We start from the raw sequence: 26,070 nt of genomic DNA on the forward strand, positions 1-26,070 counted from the left end.
CCTAGGTCCTTTTATTAAGTGCTGTTGTTTTACTTCATGGAGATAAGTACCATTTTTTTTTTTAAGAAAATGCTCATTTCAGAAAAATGATGAAAGGCTAAATGCTGGATGAATGACTAAAAGCTCAGAAATATCAAGGATTGTCAACTACCTGAAAGGCAAGGCCTGGATTTTTAAGATCATTTTTAAGGAAGACTTAGTTTTTCAAAACTGCCTGAAACTTTGAAAACCTACAGAGACTTCATGGCTCCGTTGTTAATGACCAAATGAGCATCTCTGAGATTCAGGAATTGCTTATTAACATGCACAACAGATTACTCCCATGCACATTAAAGATAAAGCCCACAGGCTCTATGTAGCAATACCTAATTCATCAAAATAAAGGAAAAATTGTGACCAGTGAAACATGGTCTAACAAACAGCATTTTGGAACATTGTATGAGAATGATGGATTTATCATCTCTGTTTTGTGTTGGGTTATTTAAAGCAATAGTTAAATTCTCTCCAAGCAGAGGAACTAAAGTATGTATATGGGAGGAGCTCTAGGAAGAGGATCCACTGAAGCACATATTCCCTCTCCCCAGAGAGCACATGTTCCTTGTCTTTAGGGTGGACAGCAGCCTTCCCTCTCCTGCTTCTGGTCCTTCCCCTAGTTTGGTGAAATGGAACAGCCTCTTGATCCAGGAATCCAAGGGTTCTGCCTGTTGGTACTTCTGAGTGGGTGCTACATTTTTTTTTTCATATTTTTGGAACTTCTTTAATAAGATTTTTAAAACATCATGACTTTGAACTGAAAAACATACATGTTTAGCACACAAATATTATAATATAAATCAACTCCAACTCCACATGAAAACATATGACTCAAATTCCAGTTTTAGAAGTTAGTAATTCACATTTAAGTAAGTTAGCGCTTTGCTGAATTCAGCCGTGGTAAAAAAAAAAAAAAAAAGTGCATATTGTAATGGCACAATGTGCTTTTGTACCGTTTTGTTGATATTTTTCACCTTATTAAACAAGATCAAGTTCTTGAAAGTTGGTAGATAATGGCTAACTTCCTATGACATGTGAAATTTCCAATGATGACAGTTACATTTTGTAACAGAACACTTTCTATAGACTTTTCCTGTCTTAAAATTTTACAAGGAATCATTTGTAAGGATTGCATCAACATCAGTGTAGCAAAGGAAGATCAAAGCTGGATCACCTTGCTTGCCAGTTGACCAATCAAAGTTCATTCATTCATTAAACAGACCTTACAGTAGGCCTGTTTACCATGAAGAGCCAGAAACGTGGCAGTAAAGAAGAAGGGACATTGCCTGCCCTCATGAAGTATACGTATCGATACATACGCTCTCAGGGAAGTTAAGTACCAAAAACGATTAAGTATGTATATGCTTAGTGCCATGAAGGAAAGGGGAAAATGCTCTTAGGGCATCTAAGAGGAAGCACTAAGCTAGTCTTAAGAGTTTTTTAGGGGGGAAAAGAAAGTTTCACCTGAGACCCAAAGTACAGATAGAATTCAGCCAGGCAAAGTCAAAAGTGGAGAACTGTCCTGCTTTTCCATTTATTAAAAAGGAGGAAAAAGAGGAAGGGAGAGAGGAAAAAAAATTACCTGTGTCATGGACATCATTTTATTCAGTTTGTAAATATCATATATGTATACAAGGGGGTAGGGGAAATGCATCTATCAGAATACTTTCATTAGATTTCGCTTTAACTTCTCTTAAATTAGTTAAGACTGGATCTGCAAGTCTACCCATAATCTTGAGTCAGACTATTCAACTCCACAATTTTTGTATATTTGCCATTCATTTTGCCAACTAAGTGGATGTCTGTGCAGATGACTGATTGATCTGACTGAAGTTATCAAAATAGTAATAGTTCTGCCTTCTACTCTCTATGTACTTTATGTTTGAGTAATTATAAACTATAGAAATAAGCTGTATAATCACATCTCTTAGTGAATCATGGCTTGTATCAGACATAGATTTCTTACTAAAGAAGTGTTCTAGCTCTTCCTTTATCAAATTGTCAAAACGTGATGATTCTATGATAACTACATTCCCTCCTTACCAAATATCTCCTCGAACAAGTTGAAATGTCTTTGTAGGTGGTCTTTGATGCCTTTGGGCTAGCAGGGCAGTACTCATCGCCACTCAGTCATTTATTCATAAGTTAGCAATTCCTGATGCACAGAAAAATGTGAGCATAGCCTTATTTATAAAATCACCATTTTAGTATTTTCACAGCATTCATGTGACATCTGTGGATACAGAGACTCAGGCAGAGGTGTGGATTCAACAGCAGCGGATCCTGCAGTTATACTAGCTGCTTACATACCCACTCCATGTGGAAAGGATTATTGCTATCCCCATGCATACATTGTGATGTCAACAAGGGGATGCTATTTTGCAGGATAAGCTGTCCTCACAATTTGAACTGTCCTTGCAGTAACAGTCTTGAATACTTTTGAGAAAAAAGTGTTGTTGAACAAAATGATATAGAAGTGTATTATTTTCTCATGGAGGCAATGTTTATGTCCTTATGCTCAGCTATGTGATATAAATGACTACAGACTAACTTGCTTAATGAACTATATAGTCTTAAGTACCTGTAAAGCATAAATCCTTCCCAAATGCATCAAAAAGAGTAGCACAGTAAGGAAATTCATGCAGTCAACCCATTTAATACATTATATTTTCTTAGTCCCTACATTCTCTCTTTCTGGCTAAACAGTGAAAGGAATGCCTGTATCAGGTCAGGGTCATGAAAACAGGAAGACTTCCTTTAGTAATACTTTAGATCAACATCTTCGAAGTATATTAGGGTCACTTGATCAGTCCTTGATACATTTATGCTGCCTTTTGTTTCTTGCTGTATTTCCCCTAAAACAAATGAAAGCAGTCAAGATCTAGTTGTTGGTCATTCTATTGAATGACCAAGTCTTTATTCTTCCCTGAACTACCATCTCATTAACACCAATTGTTTCACCTTGAACCAATATAATTTTAAATGCATGAAACAACTCCTATTTATACTGAACATTTTGCTCTCTGACTCGGCACTACATTGTTGTTTCACAGTGTCAAGGATGCCTTCAAGTTGTGGTTTAAGCCAGACTCAGAAGCACTGTGGGGTGAGCTCAGTCCTGAATCAATGTCGCGCCTTTCCATCCCAGGTCTTATACGTTCTTATACTGTTGATTTTGGCCATCACTGCTTTTTCCTTCATAAACTATTTTTTTAAGTTCTAAAACTCACATACCAAGATAAACATAACTGAACCTATATAGATAGATATCCATTTAAACAACAATCCCATTGTACAAATATTTTGCTAACTCCCTTTGAAATTACCTTCAAAAAATAATTCCGTGGCTTCAGAAGAAAGATGGGTTCGTTAATTTACAGTCACTGAAGACCATCTGCTGATAACCTGCTTCCCTCCCCTGCCACCCTTTTTTTTCTCAGCCTTCTCAGTTTTACTTTGCCCCAGGTTATAAAAAGGCTTAAGAGTCTATAGAGAAGGGAAAGAAAAGGACCCTTTTGCTGAACCCACCAGGAAGCAAAGTTACAGAGGTAGATTTATCTGAGGACTGTCTTCCAACTCTAAAAACAATTGACACTGAGATCATGGGTGTGACCAGCTTTCTGTTGTGAATGTCATCAAATTTCAAACTGAAGGTGAGTTTTAGGTCCATTGAAAATTTAGGTCCGAGAAATACTGCATACACAAAATAGTGTATGTGTTTTTCCAATCATATGGCTGTTTGAAAATACTTTCTGCATGAACTCTCTAACCTATTTAGTGTTTTAAAACAATTTTCAATGAAAACATGTTTCTTAATATTAAACTCCTAGAAAGGAAGGCTTTTTGGAAATCCAGTAAAAAGTGAAAACAATCTTTAAAGACCAATTGGTAGAGTTCCAAGAGAGTATGGATTTTGTACCTGCTGAGGAAGTGCTGTAGTTTGGTTCACGCGTGCGTGCTAAGCTGCTTCTGTTGTGTCTGACTCTTTGCGACCCTATGGCTGTAGCCGGCCAAGCTCCTCTGTCCATGTATGGGGACAGCACAAAGAGATTCTAGCCCTGGATTGGCACAGATTCGAGCACATCCCAGCACTTACATGAAGCCAGGCTCAGAAGGGAAGCGGCACCCTCAGACAACCCCCGTGTATGTAGGAAGACAGTTATCCTGCTTTGCTCTTCAGTGGTCATTTTTACAAAGCACCCTTTATTTAGCCTCATCATCCATCATCATAAACCCTCTATAACCTCAACTGCCCTTGCCTCTGCTCTGAATTTCCTCTAAATTGTCAACACAGCAGTGGTGCCAAGGAGCGTGCTAGGATCTGGTGCTGGCCCTCGAATCCTAGCTGAACAGGAGGTAATTGGGAGTGCCCTTGCCTTACGGTTTCTCTGCGGAGAAACTCATCCTGTAAAAATGCTGGGTTCCCATGAAGTTAAAATTGGGGAGTGGAGAGAGGCACCTTATAAAGGTAATGACTCCTTTGGGGCTCTCTTAAGGCAGCACCCAAAATGCTGAGAACCTCTCTCTGTGGACTGCCTGTCCAAGAAGTAGTAAATACCTATGCAGAATTAGCACCTGAACAGAGCAAATGTATGGTCTCCATTACGCATGCACATGGCCAGATGTTCTCACCTCAAAAAGGTGATTTCACCCTGCCAGCCAACAGAACTAGCTCAAGAGAAAATGACATTGAAAAGCCAGCAGCCTTATGCCAGAGAGAGTTGTACAGGGCAAGGAACCATTCGTAATCTAATTAAATATATCTGGGATTCCAACAGGATGGTGTTGTAGTAAGTGTATAAAACAAGAGAGAGATATAGGCACTGTTATTTTTATTATAGGTCTTGGCCAAAGAATTGTTTTGTAAACATCACTGAAAGCTATCGTATTGGTTTTTATTATATCAGATATACTTTGAAGTTTATTTCTTAGTCCCTGAGTAAGGAAAGTTTCATGAGGTAGAAGAAATAAGCTAAACTTTAATAATTATGTGGTAAGCAATAAGAAGAAATGGAGAAATATACTGATGTCAGTGGTTATGTGGTGGGGAAAAAGACCAACAGAGGGAAGGGAGATGGTTTGGAAGAAACAAGAATCTATCAGAAGAGTCTAAGAAACAGGCTGTGTGCAACAAAGAAAATGACAAATTGGGCATTGGGATGGTAATAGAAATGATGAGGTGTTCAAAGTGGACTGATGGCAGCCAGAGAAGCCAGCTTTGAGTGGGTTGGTGCCATGTCGAGGGCAAGAGGAAGCAAGGTCCAGGTCTTTAAAGGAAGGATTCTCTGGCGAAGCTTAAGCCACCCAACCAAAGTCTTTCAGACCTTAATGTGGAGATGAACACCATAGGATTCTTGTTTAAAATGAAATAAACAAATGGGACGTAATTGAACTTAAAAACATTTGCACAGCAAAGGAAACCATCAACAAAACAAACAGTAACCTACTGAATGGAAGAAAATATTTGCAAATGATATGACCAATAATATTAATAGGTATTAATAGCCAACATATATAAATAGCTCATACAACTCAACATCCAGAAAAATAACTCAGTTAAAAAACTGACAGACTAACTGAACAGACATTTTTCCAAAGAGAAAATGCACATGACCAGCAGGCATATGAAAAGATGTTCAACATCGCTAATCATCAGGGAGATGCAAATCAAAACCACAATTGAGGTGCCACCTCACACCTGTCAGAATGGCCATCATTAAACATACAACAAATAACAAATGCTGGTGAGGATGTGCAGAAAGGGGACCCTCAGACACTGGTGGGAATATAAATCGGTGCGGCCACTGTGGAAAACAGTATGGAGGCATAGAGCTACTGTATGGCCCAGCAATTCTACTCCTGAGTATATATCTGAAAAAAATTCTAAAAGATAGATGCACCCCAGTAGTCATAGCAGCATTATTTACAGTTGCCAAGAGAGCAAGCTAAGTGTTCATCAACAGATGAATGAATGAAGAAGATGGCAGTGTATGAACACGCACAGTGGAATACTACTCAGCCATAAAAAGAAATTTTGCCTTTTGCAACAACACAGATGGACTTGGAGGGTATTCTGATGTGTGAAATAAGTCAGAAAGACAAATACCGTATGATATCACTTAGAGGTGGAGTCTAAAAATACAACCAACTAGCAAAGAAGCAGATACAGATATCACGGAGAACAAAATAGCGGTTACCGGTGGGGAGAGGGAAGGGAGGAGGGGTAAGATAGGGGTAGAAGAGAAAGGTGCAAACTATTAGGTATAAAATAAGCTACAAGGATATACTGTACAACACAAGGAACATAGTCAATGTTTCATAATAATTATAAATGGAATATAATGTGTAAAAACTGTGAATCACAACACCTGTAACTTATGTAATTGTACAGCAACTATACTTCAATTTAAGGAAAGAGAAAAAAAATTTAATGCAGATTTCTTGCCTCCATCCCAACACATCCTGACTGATTTCTGTGGATAGGACCAGGGATATGTTGTTAAGGCCATACGGTTCTGCATTTTTCCACCCACAAACAGGTGATCTTCAGACCTCACTTTAAGAAACCTCTACAAGCAAAACAAACTGTTACAGATTTTAACAGCAGCAACTTATTAGAAGAGAACAGAGGTAAGGAAAAGTAAGGTAATTCCTTACCTTATTTCAGGTAAGGAATATCCTACATTAACCCAAGCAGGAGACATGGAAGATGGACCTGGAATCCTGGCTGCCTAGACAGAGAGCACCGTTGAGATGCTGCTGAAGCAAGATGGAGCCCGGCTCCTGAAGTTTATTTCCTGGATGTAAATCAGTGTCTGCCTGTTTTGACTAGACATGCCCCTCATCCCAAGTGAGACCAAAAAAAAAAAAAAAACCACCTCAGAGAAACCTCTGAAAATAATTAAGCATGATGATTCTGGATTATCTTTAATTAGAGGGAGGCTCTGGAGCACACCGAGCTTTGGAGGGTCATCCAGCATTTGTTACAAGTGATCTGTCACCATTCCACGTGCGCAGTATTCATCGCTTTCACCTCTGATCTTCCCCTCCTCTGAGCACAGCCCTCTGCAAGGCCCCTGCACTCAGGCTGCAGAATAAAGGAAATCCCCCGACGATCTTCCTGCCCCCGCTGTTAGATGGCCAGTCCTTTCCCAGGGGACTCAGGATGGAGAAAATGGTTCCCTTTCTTCCCTTCCCTCTGTGCTGGCTCCTTGCTGCCAGGCCCATGCCATGTGGAACAAAGAGAGAGGAAGAAAGGGAGGGAGGGAGGCTTGGGTAAAAAGTGCAAGAAAGCCCAGAGGAATGCCAAAGAAGCTGGGCAAGACGGCAGCCACTCCCTCTTCTTTCTAAGCCAGCCAGCCTGCACCCATCTCTCTGCCTCTTTTTGACTTTGTTCCCAAGGCCGGCACCTGTGCAGAAACCATCACCCCTTCCACAGTCTACACTATAATGCCTTGTCGTTGCTCTTTTTGCCCAAGTGCAGGATGGCACCGCTCACCACCATCTTTCTGCCTCCCCCCAGAGCACGTGTTTAGGCCCCACGATGGGGCTGGCTACCGGCTGCCTTTGCTATGTGATCATTCCTCATTGAGGGAGCAGGTGTCTGTCGTAGTCATCCTGGCATCCTCACACCTCGGACAGACCACACCTCACCCGGACTGGATGGGCAGTGGGTACTGAATTCAGTGAAAGCATTCTTTTCTCCCTGGATCCAGTTCCTTAAATTAAGTTCATATTTAAAAAACAACAACAACAACCCTCAAAACTCCCTCCTCAGGTTAGGGAAACTGAGATGTACTTAAAATAAGCATCACCTCCAGATGAATGGACAAAGAAGCTGTGGTACATATATACAATGGAATACTACCCCGCCATAAAAAGGAGTGCATTTAAGTCAGTTCTAATGAGGTGGATGGACCTAGAGCCTATTACACAGAGTGAGTAAGTCATAAAGAGAAAAACAAATATTGTATATTAATGCATATATATGGAATCTAGAAGGATGGTACTGATGAAGCTGTTCACAGAGCTGCAGTGGAGAGGCAGACACAGAGGAGAGACTTATGGACAAGGGCGGGTGGAGGGGGAAGGAGAGGGTGAGATGAATGGAGAGAGTAGCATGGAAGCATATATACTAACATATGTAAGTAGACAGCCAATGGGAATTTGCTGTATGACTCAGGGAACTCAAACTGGGGTTCTGTAATAACCTAGAGGAGTAGGAATGGGCGGGAGGTGGGAGGATGATTCAAGAGGAAGGGGACATATGTACACCTATGGTTAATTCATGTTGATGTATGACAGAAATCAACCAATAGTGTAAAGCAATCATCAATCAATTAAAATATTTTTTTAAAAAAATAAGCACCATTTCAGTTAATTTAATAGGATTGGAACACAGATTCTGTCAGGAAATGAGTATGACCTTTGAGATCAGATCTGGGTCTTTAGCCGAAATCTGTCGTTTACTCCCAGGTAACAGCAGGATTGTGCCTTGTCTCCACATCTCTGCTGCCTCTTCTGTGCATTAAGGATAATAACCCCTTCTCAGTGTCCTTATGAGAATTAGATGAGAAAACTGATACAACAGCACTGATATATGTAAATGCTCAACAAGTATTCACTGTTTCTTCCCTTTTAGTTTAATTCTAGATTAAGCTGCTTTTGATGGTTTATTTCCCCTTCTTCAGTATTAAGGAATCATTTCTAATACACAAGGTTCGATCCCTGGGTCGGGAAGATCCCCTGGAGAAGGCAATGGCAATCCACTCCAGTACTATTGCCTGGAAAATCCCATGGACAGAGGAGCCTGGTAGGCTACAGTCCATGGGGTCACAAAGAGTCAGACATGACTGAGCGACTTCACTTTCACTTTTCTAGTACACAAAAATACTAATTAAGTAGCACCCCCCCAGTTGACAACATCCACCTCACAACAGTTATTTTAAAGTTTAAAGTGATGGAGTTTGTCATGGCAGCCTCTTCCGACAACCTGCCACGAGACAGCCTATGTCTCAGCCCTCCGCACACCGTATTTGTCTCACTTTGAATTGTTTATAACTGATCAACTCAGGTTTTTGACAAAAAAATGGTTAAAGATCAAAAGCTAAGCTCTGGTGATCTTCATGAGACTTTTATTCGTGTCTCATCTGCAAGGAAAATTTGTGTGTTAATAGGAAAAACATCTCTTTCAGTAAATATAGTCACTAAGTGTATTTGGCTGTATTCTCATAAAATTATCTCCCATTCCTTGTAGTTTGTCATAATGGGTTTCAAGGACTCCTCTTTGCTCGACACAGGAATATTTACTGACAGAGAATACGCAGTTGCAGTCCCTCCGGCTGTAACCCAGCAAGTAGCACCTATTCACCTTCGAAACTGGCATCTCCATATTACTCATGCCAGTCTTTTCTCACTAATTTTATGATTATAATGAGGCAGTGGTGCACTAGTTAGCACAGATGACCTTCTAATTGAAAGACTGTAAATTCAATCTCCATCGCTGGGCACCGACAGAAATTTAAATAAATACAGCTCCTAAAACCCTTGTGATGAGCGGCCTAATGACCAGGGGCCAGCAGAGCCCAAGTCATCCGTCACAGGGGACCGCCGGCAACTTCTGGGTGTTAACTACACGAGTCATTAGGAGCAGGTTGCCCTCACAAAGCGAAGTGAGACTAGGGACTCTTCCCTGGCTCAGATGCAGGCACCATGCCTTGCTTTTCTGCAACATATGCCAAGTTGCTTTTTTGTCAAACCGTTTCCTAAGAACAGGAGTTTGAACACAAGGGAAGAGGCTCCCTTCTCAGATTGGTCCTCAGCAGACAAGAACAGGCTTATCTACCAGGCCAGCCTTTGTCTACTGCCATTTATAGATTTCAATGCAGTAAGCTGCCCAGGGCTGTGTTGACTTCATCCCCTTGATTGCTGTATTCACCACCATTTTTCACCCCCATGACCTTGGACAGCAATCCAATTCAGCTTTCCAGAATGAACTGCCCTGAGGATCAAGATGGGGTGTGAAAATGGTCAGTCTGAGGAAGGAATCCATGGAGCGGTAATGCTGGCAACATTTGTACCAAATAATTGAGCACTTGCTCTCGCTGGATTTCTGACCCTCCCTTTTGGCTTCCATGTTGCAGTGCATGTGGCTCTTGCTGTGAACCACCTCAAATCTCTTTTGGAAATGAGTTGCATATAATTGTTTAACTAACTAGCTGCTTTAAAATATGTCCTTGGACCCTGACAATGACTACCTAAAAATGGCCCCATATTGCTGACAATGCCTGAAAGCTGCTTATTGGGTTGTCAGCATGGTGCATCTTTATCCTGACTCTATCGCACAAACACAGTGGAAATTTCCCATTGCCTTTAAAGTTTTGCATTCTATATATTTGGTTGTTAGACAAATAGAGCACGCTTTGCCGACTTCATTTTCATTCTTGGCAGCATGTTTTTATCATAAGGCAGATAGTCATTAATTTACAGAATCAACGCTGGGAACAGCTTTTGTGATCTCATATTAAATTTTCCCCTGAATCCGCCCCTTGGCAAAAATTACTCACATCGTTAAAAAATATTTAATTAGGCTGTAGTTTATACCCAGCTCACTGGGGAAATGTTGGAATTAATATGATTTGCATGAATTCTGTTTCTCTTTTTCTGTCAGAGATTAGTTTTGAATTCAGTTCAGAGGGTCGTTGACACCGCCAAGGACTCTCAATCGTGAAGGTCAAACAGGTAGCAAATACTTCCCCTGGGTAGGTTCCCTGAAAAGACAGCTCAAAATTGCTTTTAATTATGGGTTACCTGAAAGGCCACTTGCTGTTTTTATTTTTCCACAGATCCCTGAAACACTGCACGATTGGAAGTTTTAGGTAAACCATTTCATTCCCAACTAAAACAGGCGGGTATTGTGTAGACATAGATGTGCCTAGCTGTGTGATACCCAAATAATTTTCCCAGCAGCTCACCAATTTCTGTGGATTGTTCACAAAGGAGATAACTCTCTTCACCTTGTATGGGATATGTATAGTCTTGTAAGACAGCCAACAGTGAGTAAATTTTCTACATAGCACTGCATCTGCTTGCTTAATTATCTCTCACAAGATAAGATACAATGTTTAGTTATGCATTTCCTTGTTTATTCTTCCATGGGTTAGGGGGAAAAAAAACCTTAGGGAATCCACAATACTATGCCATTTTTTTTTTTCAAAAGAAAATTTAATGGAATATTTAATTAATAATCTAATCAATCAATTAATCTCAGTTACATAAGTGTTGAAATCTAATTCTTTTTCACAGCTATATCAATAAAAGAAGTAAAATGGCTAGCCACTTATCAGGATAATAGGAAATTGTTACAGACACAAAGAAAAATTGACATCGTGTTAATTCTGCTACATCGGCCATGAATTTGCCAATGTTAAAGTCTTCTTTGCATTTTAGACAAATGTCCATTCTCCCTCAGGGAGTCCAGCTACACCTTTCATGTCATAACCTTTTCTAATGGTAAAAAAAAAAAGGGGGGGGGGATGGTTAGGTTTTTGTTTTTTAATTCCCGAAGATTTGGGCTTTACAGTTATAAGTGAAGCCTTGTTCCAACAATAAAAGGGCATTTAAACTTTTAGACAGTACTTAGACAGTATCTTTGTCTTTATTGTTTTTATTTTAAGCTTAAAAAATACAAACCATCTGCTATCAAAATGTGTACACACCACACCATGCTGCTGACTCGCCAACTGTTGATGAATAAATATTTATATTTCAAATGATTTATATGGGGCTTCTTTCAGCACTGAAAAGATGAGAGTTGGTTTGACCCTGGATTCTAAAAATCATGAGCCAAGTCACTCACAGGGATGGAGACCAGGTGTATCCCTTGCAATCACAGCTTTATTTGATAACTATGCTAATGAAGAGCATGACACATTCCAGATTACCCTAAAGTGTTCTAAATGGAAGGAAACTTAGTGGGAGAAAGAAAGACGACTAGAACTTTCTGAGGACACATTCTCTGCTCAACATGCCGTGGGTGATTTACACACAAAATCTTATTTAGTCCACAAAACACTTTGTAAGGTCAACACAATGACTCCATTTCAGAGATGAGGAAGATAAAGTTCAAAGAAGCAGAATAGATAGACTATTTTTTTGTTCAGTCACTTCTTTCTACACATGGACACACAGAACCTAGAGGGAATTAATACCTAAACACACACACACAGAGTCATACCATGAGTTAACCTCAGAGCTGAGCCTGGAACCCAGGTCTCCTGGCTGTCTGCAAAGTATTCTTTTCTTATCTCAGGTCTGGGTCTGAATTTTCCCGAATACATCCTGAGGCCAGTTCAGCTTTAAAAAATAATATAAAATAAAAAAGAACACTGCTGTTTTTCCTATACCTTTATTTCATTTTGCATTATCTGTTTTATAGCAAGTCAACTCTTTTGCTTTCCCCAGATAAATCTAAGTGCGCATGTGTCTTTGTGAAGTCTTCTAAGCAAAAGGGTAGATGTGCCTCCTGCCAACTGGTGGAAGAAAATCCATATAAACACTTAATAGCACATTTACAATATTCTTGTCTTAATATGTGAAAATCCAAAGATCTGACTAAAACACCGTGATTGAGCAAGAGCTGTGTTTATATTACTAGAAATCGTGCAAACGCAGTAGGACCGGAGACATTAACAACCTGGAAAAGGATGTAGTTGACTCAGGAAACCAGAGGAATCCTTTTCCGTTTTGTTTCTTTGCTTTGTTACTGTTGTCTGCTTTTGCTTTTTCTGTAGCTGCCTTTTTTGAAGAGTGTGAAGCTTCAAAGGGTCCCTATTTAATCCTCCTTGTGCCTCTCCAAGGTAGCAAGTCTCAACATTTCACCCCATGGTCTCAAAAACACACAGATCGGGATAAAAGAGCTGCCTTTTGCATCCAGTTTTCTAGGCGTTCGAAAATAAATATTACCTCTTTTCCTTCACTTGAGCAAGAATACATTGTGAGCCCCTTCCTGAGAATACAGTCTACCTTCTGAGGCCGGGGGAATTCTCACTGGATGGTTCTGCCCCCACCCCTGCTCTGCCCCTGGTTGTACTGCTATGTTAATAAGGCCAAAAATAAGCATATCATATTCCTACTGCTTAATCAGACTGTTTTCACAACTGGATATACTTGAAGGAGATTGCAGTTGAGATACATTGAAAACATAAGATTAGCAGTTTGGGGAATTTCTAAATAATTTGTCAAATACTGTACTAACTGTGTGGCAAATAGTGGTTTCTCTTACCAATCTGATTCAGGGCAAAAGAGTACAGATGGGTAAAAATAAGTATTGTTGTTTTTATTATAGCTACCATTTATTAACTGCTTATTATAGGCTAAGCACATGATTCATCTCAACAGCCCAAAGAGTAAGCCGTAAAAGCTCTATTTTACAGGTGAGAAAATAGAGGCTAGAAAAGGTTGAGTAACTCTTCAGAGTCACACAGAAATTGACACAGCAGGGATTCAAACCTTGCCCTTTGCAAAGTCAGAATGTAGCTCTGCGTCTAGTCAAAGCCGTGTCTCGAACAAAGCAGAGCACCGACGTGGGAGGCAGAACCAGTTTCCCACCCTGGTTGTGAGGCTTGGCAGCCCCCAGGGTTCTGCCTCGCAGGGCACAGGCTGACCTACCGATCACCACCCAGGAGTCCAGGGAGGAGAGAGGCAATGGAAGAGAAAGCATTTTGAGGTCATCCATTTAATCAAATCAACAAATATTGATGGAGCACACTGCTAGCTATCTTGGGAACTCTAAAAATGAATAAGATATCACTACCATCCAGACATAAAGACGTCTGCATTCTAAGAAAAGGGAACCCTCCCACACTGTTGGTGGGAATGCAAGTTGGTGAACCGGTGTGGAAAACAGTATGGAGATTCCTCAGAGAACTAAAAATAGAGTTGCCTTGTGATCTAGTAATCCCACTTCTGGGCATATATCCAGACAAAACTATAATTCAAAAACACACATGCACCTCAATGTTTATATCAGCTCTATTCAGCTGCCAAGACAAGGAAAAAAACCTCAACATCCATCAACAGATGAATGAATAAGAAAATTTGGTCCATTTATACTACGGAATAGTACTCAGTCATAAAGAATGAAATAGTGCCATTTGCAGCAACATGGACTGAGAGAGAATTATACCAAGTGAAGTAAGTCAGAAAGAGAAAGACGAATACCGTATGACGTCACTTAGGTTCATTTGCGTCATATTTTAAATTCCACACATATCTGTAAAACAGACAGACTCACAGACGTAGAGAACAGGCTTTGGTTGCCGAGCGGGGCGGAGTTGGAATTAGCAGCCACAAACCCTTATATACAGAATGGATAGACAACAGAGTCCTCCTGTATAGCACAAGAAACTATACTCAATATCCTGTAATAAACTATAATGGAAAAGAATTTTTTAAAGCATATGTATATTCTGAATCACTTTGCTGTATAACAGAAAGTAGCATAACATTGTAAATCAACTACATTTAATAAAAAATAGAAGCCCACATTCTACAAAAAGTTTGCATTCTAAAAAAGGTCTGCAAATAGCCAAATGGAAGGGTGTTCGTTTCCTTCAGTTCCTGGAAAAGCTTATTTCCATTTCCTCTACAAGTATGCCATTTTTAAGAATGAAAATGAAAATTGGTTAGAAACTATCTTTCTATGGCACACATTGAATTGTTTTAAGAAAGAAGGGGCAAGAAGGAGGAAGTCAGTCCATATTTCATCTGTCTCCACATTAATACTTCCCCAGACCCAGTTCTTGGTGATTCAACACTAATCTGGCTGCTAATGGCAAATATAGTCTCCACAGAATCAACCATTTTGCACATAGAATTATCCAAATACACAAGCATTAATTATATGCATTATGTAAAAAGATAATAGCATTTCCTTGACAGTGGAGAGTCGGGGGAACCTGCATCTTAGTGACTAACACCCCATTCCAGATCAGGAATGTCCAGTTGACTGCAGGAGGTGAAATACTGACTTTTCCAACCAGCTATTAATATTACTTCTTACTCCAAGTGCATACTCCTCAAAGTTGCTACAAATCTTAGGTATCCGTTTCTGGGATATGGATATCCCAGCAGCTACACTGCTTCTGTTTGGCAACCTAAAAGGGCAGCAAACCTTGCATGAGCTCTTGTCACTATGTCTTTCACCTCTGAGGCTTCCATTCTTACATAAGAAGACATTGTATAAACTGAAGGGAATTTTTATGTACTTAGATTATTTTGCCCGTGTTTTCTAAAGCATCCTCTATTGTCATCATAAGAAGCAAAGACTGTCTCTTAAAGATAACAAGTTAAAAAAATGGAGAGAGAAAAAAAGTGCAGTGACTTGTCTACCCTCATTCCAAGAATCAGTGGTGACAGCAGAGGGGGTAAGAAAAATATACTTTAGCTTCCCAGGCTAATTAATGCTTTAAACCAGTAGTTCTTACTGTGCCTTTTTACATTATAGTATCTCCTTCTTTCTGTCCTTTTCTTCTGGTTTGAGAACTTTTCATATACCCCCTGAGTACTGCAGTTTGGCAACAAGTCTAGGGCTGTGGTTTTCACACAACTTTTAACAATAAGATACTGTTTTTCAAGCTAACCCTTTTTTAAAGACCAAAAGCAGTGAAAACACACCATGAGCTGCTCTAGCTGGAAAGTAATAGTGTGATGTCTCAGAGGAAGCCCAGGGACTTCTTCACCTGGGGTCTGGAGTGGGCTCCAAAAATCTGTGAATTCCCGCAAGTTATCTGCTGTGTCAGGGAAAAGTTGGGGAAGGAGACCATACTTTGCATCAGTTTCAAAGGATCCATGAACCCGGAAAAATCTAGGGTACCTACCTCCCTGTTTAACGTGAGACTTAAGATCATCCCCACTTGCTGCAGTTTATTATTAGTGTGCTTCTGAATCAAACCTGGTGATTTTGTTGAGATCATAGTGGCTGTGCTACACTTTTGATTGTAAATTCCAGAAGATCAGGTTGAATAGCCCAAACTTGTATTTCTATTAATATAATGACTGGAGGGATGAATATTATTAATAAGCCACCATATTACTCTGGAACCTCGAACAGTTACCACACCCTTCTGGATCAGCTCATTCCTCAATAAAATTAAAATGGCATTCATTTATTCACTTGCCCATTTATTCCTTCATTTGATTAATAGGTATAGAACCCCTACTATTTATCAGGGATTGTAGCAGTAAATTAGACACATATGGCTTCTGCCTTCAGAAAGCTTCCAAGCTAGTGGCTTAATGTACAATTACCTAGAGTGTGTTATACAGAGTGAAGTAGGTCAGAAAGAGAAACGTTACATATTAACACATATATGTGAAATCTAGAAAAATGGTATAGGTGATCTTATTTGCAAAGCAGAAATAGAGACACAGGCATAGAGAACAAATGTGTGGATAACCAAGAGTAAAGGCAGGGTGGGAGGAATTGGGAGACGGGAATTGACACATGTACACCATTCATTCTGTGTATAAAATGGATAGCTAATGAGAACATGGTATAGCACAGGAAACTCTACTCAGTGCTCTGCGGTGACCTAAATGGGAAGGAAATCCAAAAAAGAGGGGATATGAGCATACATATAACTGATTCACTTTGCTAGACAGTAGAAACTAACACAACATTGTAAAGCACTATATTCTAATCAAAATTGAGTTTAAAAAATATACAGTTATATTTGCTGATCACAAAATATATGCTCTGTGCTTCGTTTGGCATACTGCATGCATTATCTTATTTAATTTTAACAACAGTAATGTGGGTAACCATTATTGTCTTTCCTTTTTGTAGTTAAGGAAAAAGTAGAGTACTTGCTAAAAGGGCTTATAGTTTAGATTCCAGGTCATCTGCCTCTAGAGTCTGCATTTATAAGGAGTTCTCTCCATTAGGATTACCTAAAAGTAAATATTAGAAACCCTTCTGGAACATAGCCCACTTAGCCTGTACTTTTACCCATAAAACTGGGCCTGCCTATCCCAAATAACTAAATGTTTCTAGTCCAAGAAATGTTCCTTGTTTGTCAGGCTGTCCTAGGAGGTGCCTTTTTAAATGTTCAGCAGAAAAAGCAGACATCTGTCACTCTTAAAAACAAAACTTCATTTCTAAGTGGTGTAATTAAAATCAGAACAAGAGACTTAATAGTACTTGTGCACAGTCACCCACAGCCATTAAATAGCGTGGAAGGGCTAGCTGCAAATTCAACCAGAAAAACACACCTTACACAATGTTTATTTCATCGTAGGAAACATTATCACTGGAGAGCAATAAAGACTCATAAGTGACTTAAAATTGGGACTACCTGGCTTTGTTTTGTGTCCATGATTATGTTGCATTGTTGAGACAATAAAGTAGATCCTGAGAGAATGGAAGGGGTGCCAATGGTAGAAACACAAAGACTTCCTCCCAGGTATAAAGGAGCCAAGTGAGCAGCACTAAATGAGAACACTTGAACATCTTGCATGGGGGCTTGAGATCACCCCAGCTCCTGCCAGGCAGCTCTCCTGGGGCTCAGAGAGGAGTTGGGTTGTTCCCCATGGAAGAAATGGATGAGATCAGCAAAGGATATGCAAAATTACAAGAAGGATAGCCTTTCTGTCCTAGAGTCTAAGAGGAAAAATGTTAAAGTAAAAAGAGGTAAAATAAATACCTGGGTGCTAACAAAAAGGGATGCAGTCGGCCCAAGACTTCAGCGATGCCAAAAGGGTGAACTCAGAAAACACATCGCATCCTCTGATGAATTCCTGATTCTCATCGAAAAGAATGGTTCAGAGCTTACCAGTCTCTAACAGTTAAGTCTACCAGGTCAAAGCCATTTGCATCAGTTGGTTCTCCAGCTCTTATCTGTCATAACTTATTCCTAAACACTGAAAGTTTACCCTTGAAGCTTTCATGTTCTTCACGGATAAAGAAAGAGTCACAGTTGAGTCCTCACAAAAGTTGCCCACAAAATCCTTTTATTTTATCATTCATATTTGTCTTCCTCTTGGTATGGATAGTATGAAATTTTCAGTTTACAAAAGGATTTAATCAACAGTGAATGTTTTGAATCAGATTAAAACACAAATATTTTAAGAGCTATGTATTTATTCTGTCCTGCTGGTTTTTTGTTGGTTTTTTTTTTTCTTGTTTCTGAAGGGCAAGGCAAAGCCATAGATGATGTAGTGAATTCTTTGCAACAGTCAGGTATGCTAAGGGTTAATAGGGATAAGTGTTTATTTTAAAAATCGGGGGGAGGGGGTCTTCCTCAGAGTTTGCCCCCTTCTCCTTGACACATCAAAAATGGGAAATTATCTATGAGACTGTTTTATTTGTCTGTGTTTTCCGGACAGCACATTTACATACTCAGGAAGGCAATCAATATAAGCAAGCCCAGGTCTTCCAGGAGTCCTTAATTACACGTCTAAGAATGCGTATGTATTGACATGTAATACTTGTGTTTCTGCAGTGTCCCCCCGCTCCAACCTTTTGAGTTGACATGTGCTGCTAAGATTCTTTGAAAGCAGTAAAATCAAGAGTGTAACAGGCAAATGCACAATGAGTTGTTAAATGTGATGGCAAAATAAAAAAATTTTTAAAGCTTCAGTCAGTATGATCAGTAAAAAAAAAAAAAAAAAGACAGCCAGCAAACTGTCTATCATGTGATGAAATTTGACAGTAGGGATTATGGCTTTGATGGGCCAGAACAGCTAATAGAAGAAGCTGACATTTTTGAAACCCTGCTAATTAAGGGTTCCTTCCTTAATATTAAAATAAAGTCTTTGTCTGGGTTTTATGGTTGGAGAATCAGGTGTTTTCATTAATATATGCCAGTCAGTCTTAATAAGCTTGGAGGGCAGAGGAAGTTATTATTGAGTGACCTTCTACAAAATAAGCATGTTGCTAAGGGCTCTAACCCTGCCCCGATCAGACTGATGAATCTCATTTCCAATGCAAAAGCTTCACAAGAAATCCAAGTATTCTCTGTGCAATCACAGAAAATAATCCTTGTGTCTCTTGTAATGTCCAGAATTGCCACTTACTACACTACTACTGTACAATGAATATTACAATACATATTATTTTTCTAGCACAATTGTCTACATTTCTGAATTGCTCAGAATAGAAAAACTTATTGTGAAGACACTTGTATTGAAAAGTCAGCTCATTTTAATACTTTTCAAATAGTCATCTACTCTGTTCATGAATTATAATGCTCAGAATACATCTGACAATACTAGCTTTGAAAAAGAGCTATGTCTATATTATTACATATTCATTTTCAAATAGATTTCAAACAGATTTTAAACCATTCATTGAAATTCATTGAAATGATAAATTCACAGTTGGACTTTGATTGACTCTTAATCCAATTTTACTTTTGATAAGTTTTCGCCCCTCTCTTCCCACCCACCCCCAACCTTTCTCAACCAAGATGTAGTTTTCATTCTTCTGTTGGCTTTTAAAGCAAAACTGATGGGGTATGGTATTGAAGGTTTTGATGACTATATGGAAAGCCTGTCAATGGATTGGCAAATTAAGTTAAAATCGTAAAGCACCACACCACAGGTGATTTCTGGGGCTAATTTCCAGTGTACCAATGCCTCTCATCTGAAAGTCATGTTTATTGTAACTGGCTGTTGAGTCACAACCTAGAGCAAAACTTTGAAAGAGTCTTACAGTTACTGAGCTATCAGTAGATGATGTGAAAATGTGCAAGGGACATCTGTGGTGTTGGGGTTTTGTGGTTGCCCAGCTTTAGCCTAGCTGATCCTCATCTTGAGTCCTTTCTGCCCGTCCTAGAAAGAGAAGCTGGGTAACGCCTCTGTTGCTGGATGCAAGATCATGTACAAAGAAAACAAACCTACTAAAGTCTCTTTGGAGAAGGCAAGAGCTAGATTGAAAATTGCAGTTTGTACCTTGGGTTTTGCGCTCACCCGTGGGAAACAAAAAACCATCCAAATGAGATGAGAATCTTAGACCCAGGGCTTCAATATGTGGGGCAAGAAGTTAATTTAAAGTGTGGCAGTTATCTCAGCCTACATCTATGGGAAAAAACAGTCTCTGAGACACAGACCTGAGAAGAAAAACAAGATATGACTTTTCTTATAAGTGATTTATTGAAACTGTTCTTCAGTATTTTAAAAGTATGTAAAAAGTATTTTTAAATATTTAGGGACTACCCTCATGGTCCAGTGGTTAAGACTCCACATTCTCAATATAGGGGCCCAGGTTTGATCCCTGGTCAAGGAACTAGATCCCACATGCTGCGACCTACACTTGGGGCAGCCCAATTAATAATATATATATTTAATGAACACTAGCATAAATCCACCTCCTTAGGGTCAAAATAAATCACTTAAGAGTTTATTGAGACTTGCACCCTCCTAGGTTTAACCCGCGAGTAGGGTAGCACACCATCTCTGCCCTGGAAGCTCCGGTGTAGCTGGGACCCTGTTGTGTCTCAGATTGCCCCCGTTTTCTCAGCAAAGTCCCTGTCCCTTCTCATTCTATCCATGCGGAGTCAGCATGGGAGTTGTTTTCTCAGACACTTCAGGCTCACAGCCACCTCTGGACCCATCCACACCAGTGCTACTATTCAAAACGTGCAGACAGCAAATGATTGACAAATATTTGGTTGACTAAAGTCTTTTAAATTGTAGATTAAATCTAAAAGTTCAGTCCTGTTATTCTAAAGCCATCCCTCTATTTCTGTTTTTTTTTTTTCCTTGCATCTCTCCTCTTTAATATCATCTTTATGGTATTCTGCTACTTCTTCTGCTACTCCAGGAATTCTGTGGTTCTAGGGCAGCACTGTCCTACAGAAATAGACTGCAAACTATGTGTGTAATTTTAAACTTTCTAGTATTTAGTAGCCACATTTTAAAAAGTAAACACAAACAAGTGGGATTAACTTTAATAGTATAATAATTTTATTTATTCCCATACACCCAAAATAGTTTAATATGTAATTAATCAGATGTTTTGCATTATTTTACTTGTTGTATCAAGTCTAAAACCTTCTGATTCAGACTAGCCCCTTCCAGCGACTAGTCATTCAATAGCCACAGGTGGCCATGATATTGGACAGCACAGCTCTAGTGAATATTTATGGTTTAAGTGCTGGGGTGTCTGAAACCCCTGACATAAAATGCCGATTTATGCATATGTTATCATACCATTTGTTTGGTGAAACAGAGCATAGAATTGATCAAATTTCCAAAGCAGTCTACTCTTCCCACCACCCCCAGACTCCCTACTCCAGTGTCTTAAACACAGTGCCACGGTTTAGCCTCTGGAACAACTCATGTCTCTTGACTCATTTCTCTACTTGCCAGTTCTATTTACATTCCCTATTCTAACAAGACTAACTCTCTGTCTGTTATTAAACAGTTGTGAATTGAACTTATTCCTTTAAAATAGCACTTAGAGAATGCTCAGAGTATTGACTTGCTTCATAGAAAAGAACCTCAAACACTACCACAGCTGGTAGTTATAACAGCCAAAGTAAGATACAAGTGCATTAGCCCTTTTTCTTATGGTAATTCACTAGGAATAAATTAGACACTAGACTCACAGTGCCCACATGGCATTCAGGAAGTTCCCAAGATGTGCTGAAACATATCAATAGGGAAGGTTCTAGGAGGGTCAGGAATTGCTCTCAGCATGGAGAATTTTATTTTCCCTTGTTTTCTTCATTGGTTTATTAACTCCAAAATTAATTTCTTGACATGGGCCGAGCACACACTTTCTCCAGTAGCTAAAATATTTTGGTACAGCATTTGATTTTCTTGGATGAGATTTTTCAAGCCCCTCACAGTGACAAGGAGGAGGAGAGTCATTTATGGAAACTCTGACATTCACATAATGCTTTAGTCTGAAAAAAGCAAGATGCTAGTTGAACACGATTCTTCTTTTGCTTTCTCTTAAATATAAATTTCTCTTGAGGTGTATGACTGCATTAAATTTGTTAAACTTTTCTCAAATGACATTAATTTTTTGTTCTCCCAACGGCATCACTTAAGCCTTGTGACTTAGCTCCTGTCAATGGTTGATGTACCTAATCTTGTATCATAGGATTTTTGTTCAGTTGCTCAGTCATGTCTGACTCTGTGGGACCCCATGGACTGCAGCACGCCAGGCTTCCCTGTCCATCCCCATCTCCTGGAGCTTGCTCAAACTCATGTCCATTGAGTCAGTGATGCCATCCAACCATCTCTTCCTCTGTTGTCCCCTTCTCCTCCTGCCCTCAATCTTTCCCAGCATCAGGGTCTTTTCCAGTGAGTTGGCTCTTCACATTAGGTGGCCAAAGTATTGGAGCTTCAGCTTCAGCATCAGTCCTTCCAATGAATATTCAGGGTGGACTATTTTTAGGATTGTCTGGCTTGACCTTCTGGCATTCCAAGCAAATCTGAAGAGTCTTTTCCAGCACCACAGATCAAAAGCATCAGTTCTTCAGTGCTCAGCCCTCTTTATGGTCCAACTCTCACATCCATACATGACTCCTGGAAAAACCATAGCTTTGACTATATGTACCTTTGTTGGCAAAGTATCATAGGATAACCCCTTTAAAAACTATCAGGAATGATTAATTGTATTATTTGTGTGTGTTTTATTTAGAGAAGAAAATGGCAACCCACTCCAGTATTCTTGCCTGGAGAACTCCGTGGACAGAGGAGCCTGACAGGCCACAGTCCGTGGGGTTGCAAAGAATCAGACATGACTGAGCAACTAACACATGCTGTGTATATTTTACGATTATTACTTGTGTATGGAGAAGGCAATGGCACCCCACTCCAGTACTGTTGCCCAGAAAATCCCATGGATGGAGGAGCCTGGTAGGCTGCAGTCCATGGGGTCACTAAGAGTCAGACACGACTGAGCGACTTCTTTCACTTTCCACTTTCTTGCATTGGAGAAGGAAATGGCAACCCACTCCAGTGTTCTTGCCTGGAGAATCCTAGGGACGGAGAAGCCTGGTAGGCTGCAGTCCATGGGGTCGCTAAGAGTCGGACACGACTGAAGCGACAGCAGCAGCAGCATTACTTGTGTATATTATTATTTGTGTGTTCTAGACAATCTTAAAGTTTTAGTCATATAAACCATATTATTTTAGTGCAACTAGAAAAAAATTAAATAACCTGTATAACTTTCAAAAAGCAAATGGAAAAGTCAACCCCATAATTATTATTGCTTTTCTTATCCATTTACGTTGCTTTAAAATAAAAGGGCTGTTTAGACTCAGGGAAAGAGTCAAATTTCAATTTAAATTTACAAGCATTTTCTACTTTTTCTTTCTCCCATGACCAAAAAAGAAAGAAAGAAAAAGGTAGATAAAATTCACTCTGAGAATAACAAAACAAACAAAAATTGAGATATATTGATACTGACGTCTGGCTATGCATATCATGCATCTCAGTGTATCCAGATTTAAGTGACAAATATTGAACCATGTAAAATTTGAGGATAATGGATTAACTATGCTAATATCAAGTATTTTATGTTGATTGCACTCCTTACCACCAACATAATGAAGAAGCTTTGAAAGTGACATCTTACTATTCACTTGATCTTCAGAGAGGGGAGATTTGACTTCAGTTACTTTTAAGATTGTTAATGCTTCTTTCTTGGCATTATTTCACTTTTTACAATGATGTAACCTCCAATTACATCCTTTTTTCTTTCCAGCACTGTGATAAATAATATAAAGTTGGCCTTTTCTCCCCTACAGACATTTTAAAACTTCAAAACTATAGGAACCTTATAAAACAAGGCTTTACAATTTCTTGATTTAGTCACTTTCACAAATCGCAGGACTCATGCATGTGATGTAATGTCCCCTCAGTATTACAGCATTATCTAAGTTATTTTAACTGGTGTCTCTTATTGAAAGGAAAAGGATATTGACATATTAAAACTATTCTAAAACTGGTGCTTCCATAATATGAGGTGATGGAGAAATACCTGAACCATGATTACAAGAAAAAATGAAATTCAGCATATAATTTATTTCTTCAACAGAAAAGAAGAAAATAGGGGTGAGGAATACTTCAAAGTCTAGATCTATTTTGTACATAGAATACTTCTGCTGCTGCTAAGTCGCTTCAGTCGTGTCCGACTCTGTGCAATCCCATAGAGGGCAGCCCATCAGGCTCCTCTGTCCCTGGGATTCTTCTGGCAAGAATACTGGAGTGGGTTGCCATTTCCTTCTCCAATGCATGAAAGTGAAAAGTGAAAGTGAAGTCACTTAGTCGTGCCCAACTCTTAGCCACCCCATGGACTGCAGCCTACCAGGCTCCTCCGTCCATGGGATTCTCCAGGCAAGAGTACTGGAGTGGGGTGCCTTCTAGAAGTACTTAAATATGCTCGATTGGATTCCGAGTCTCTGGAATGACCCATCCAGCACTTTTGAAATGTAGCAATTAGTGTTGATTGTTGCCTGATCTATTTAGCTATCGGTAGTGATAGCCATGGAGGCAGACCGGTTCCAAGTAACTGCCCGTATGTTTGAATCTGTATCTGCCATCTGTTCTTTATTTCCTCTTTTGTTGCATTTCTTCAACAGCCTGCCTTTTCCCCTTTCCTCTCTGAGAACTAAGTCCACTCAAAGTATCTTCTGACACTTGTTAATCAAAGTTCAGAACTGGTTATCCAGTATTCTCTTTGGATACTCTGGTTGCAAATTCTCAGGTCAGGTACTCCAAGGGTTATAGAAAATACAATATAGAAACACAGAAAAAAAGAAAAGAACTTGGCCTCACTGAGTCCCACAGGAGTTGAAATGTTTATTTCTGAAGATAAAATAAACACATGGTAAGGTATCTTTTAGCTCAGATTCTTCTAAGGGAAGGCTCTGTTAACATATCTGTGAGCAGAGAGTGGATTCATTTCTTATTTGATGACATTGGAAGGATTTTTCATTCTGCCTCATCGTTCTGATATAGAATCTTTCTTTCTTCTTGTTCTACTAATTTATACACGTATTTCTGTAACAGACCCAATGCTTTTATGTGTTTTTCTTCAGATAAGTCAGCAAATACATAGAATGAGACAGAGCTGTAAAGAACATCAAGTTTCTGTCAAAACAGTTCATAAATATTCAGTAGAGTTTCTGCAACACGTAAGAAGTTATGAAGATGGCATTAAGATACCAGTAAATCCTAAGAAAACCTATGCTAATCAAGCTATCACATCTTATTATATTTTATTCTTTTATCACTTTATTATCTCTCAGTAATATGTGACAGCCCCCCGCCAAAAAAAAAGCCCTACAAATCCTAATTTGCTGAGGCGAGATAGAATTCCCATCTTGTCCTGGGTCAGGATTTTCTAACCATGATCTCAGAGTCTCCGGGCAGTTAGGTTTCCAAACCACTTGCCACTAACACAGTCCTCTCTCAGGCATGACCTTCTATCCAAATACAGCAGGCGTCCTCTGTGGAAACAGGTCTGGCTGCAAAAGGACTCCTGATAAAGGGCTTAACCAGTAGTACCCCTGAGTCCCCTCAGTAATCTTAATGCCCTCAAGACATCTACCCAAAAAAAGCAGCATCTTCCAAATGGTCTAAGAAATTCCACCTTAAACGGCAGATTTGATGACCTTTTTTACATGCTAAAAATGGACTTTGTATGATTGCTAAGACTGAAATATATTGAAAGAAAGAAATCAGTTTTATCATCTTGCTTTATCAAAGTACCTATCCTCTTAAGTTATTCCAGTATGAAGATGACTAGCAGTGTTGCTGCCTGCTCCTCATTTGTGGCAAACCCTTTCAATCAAAGGAGTTATGAATTCACTGATTTGCACTGTTGGTACATTGCTGTAGTTAAAAAGTATTTGCTCACCCCAGGGGGCCAGGCAAAGGCTATCGACTTGCTTGCTTGATGTAGGAAAAAGACAAATTAGTCCCCTATCCTATCCACCAGCAGGGGGACAATGACCCGACCTGGAAAAGTCAACACAAACCACTGTATAATATATTTACATTTTTTTTCCCAGGAAACTT

At 39.4% G+C, this 26,070-nt stretch overlaps 1 protein-coding gene and 1 long non-coding RNA gene across 5 annotated transcripts in view; one reads left to right on the forward strand and one right to left on the reverse strand.

Annotated features, from left to right (window-relative positions):
- The window catches only part of LOC133234418 (uncharacterized), a 29,611-nt gene extending 20,111 nt beyond the window's left edge, over positions 1 to 9,500 (reverse strand). Inside the window, exon 1 of the long non-coding RNA XR_009732132.1 lies at positions 2,077 to 9,500. This is a non-coding gene — a long non-coding RNA (uncharacterized LOC133234418). The remainder of the gene's footprint in view (positions 1 to 2,076) is intronic.
- Positions 1 to 26,070, forward strand: part of NPAS3 (neuronal PAS domain protein 3) — a 959,432-nt gene that overhangs the window by 792,916 nt on the left and 140,446 nt on the right. The window lies entirely within an intron of this gene.

This window comes from Bos javanicus, chromosome 21 (assembly GCF_032452875.1).
Source record: "Bos javanicus breed banteng chromosome 21, ARS-OSU_banteng_1.0, whole genome shotgun sequence".
Lineage (NCBI taxonomy): Eukaryota > Metazoa > Chordata > Mammalia > Artiodactyla > Bovidae > Bos > Bos javanicus.